Source organism: Cebus imitator, unplaced genomic scaffold (assembly GCF_001604975.1).
Source record: "Cebus imitator isolate Cc_AM_T3 unplaced genomic scaffold, Cebus_imitator-1.0 Scaffold197, whole genome shotgun sequence".
Lineage (NCBI taxonomy): Eukaryota > Metazoa > Chordata > Mammalia > Primates > Cebidae > Cebus > Cebus imitator.
The window spans coordinates 2,429,790-2,430,770 of record NW_016107512.1 but is presented as its reverse complement, the minus strand read 5'-3'; positions in this window follow the sequence as shown (position 1 = coordinate 2,430,770).

Sequence of the window (981 nt, the reverse complement as noted above, 5' to 3'; positions counted from 1 at the left end):
CAGCTTTTTAAAATGTACAGTGGCCTGAAGTTGCTAGAAAGAGACTATTTTAGCAGAAGTTAAGAAGAAAAGTTATTTGAATACTAGAACTCATCCAGCTGCAAATTCCTTTGCCATGTTTGATGACACTTTGCTCTAAGTGACCTTACTGGAGAGGAGGAACATCTGGTGACAGAAATCTTAACAACGGTAATGGAAGAGGAAGCAGGCTCTGGTGTCCTCACCAAGAGGTTAGAAGTGGGCTGGCTGGAGCTAGACTGCAGGGCTAGATGAGCCAAGCTGTTACAAGACACAAAGAAATTTAAAATGCAATGGACAGAGTAAATAGGAGTATAAAACCTGAAGAAGTGACCACCACATATTCAAAGACAATTTGTAAAAAATGGATTTGTTTTTTGAGGGAGGCACAGAAAAAAGAAAAAAAAAATTGGATTTGTTACACTGTTTTGTGCAACAAAGTTGCACAAAAGTTTATACTATTAGCTGGGCCTGCTGGTGCACTCTTGTAGTCCTAGCTACTCAGGAGGCTAGGGCAGAAGCATTGCCTGAGACCGGAAGGTAGAGGTTGCAGTGAGACAAGATCTGCACTCTGAGACTCTGTTTCAAAAAAAAAAAAAAAGAAAGAAACGTTTATACTCAATAAATATCAAATTACATTCTTCTGAAACAGTTCTAGTATTTCTAGATGTTTCTAATATTATCCTAGATGTTTCTAGTATTTATGGTCACTTCACACATATACACGGTGAAACCATTTTTTTAATTTCCTTTTCTTTCTGAGGCAGGGTCTCATTCTGTCACCCAGGCTGGAGTACAGTTGCGTGATCACAACTCACTATGGCCTCAAACTCCTGACCTCAAGCAATCCTCCCACCTTGGCCTCCCAAAGTGCTGGGATTACAGGCATGAGCCACTGCATCTGACTTGGTGAAACCATTTTTCTTTTTTTCTTTTTTTTTTTTTGAGATGGAGACTTGCTCT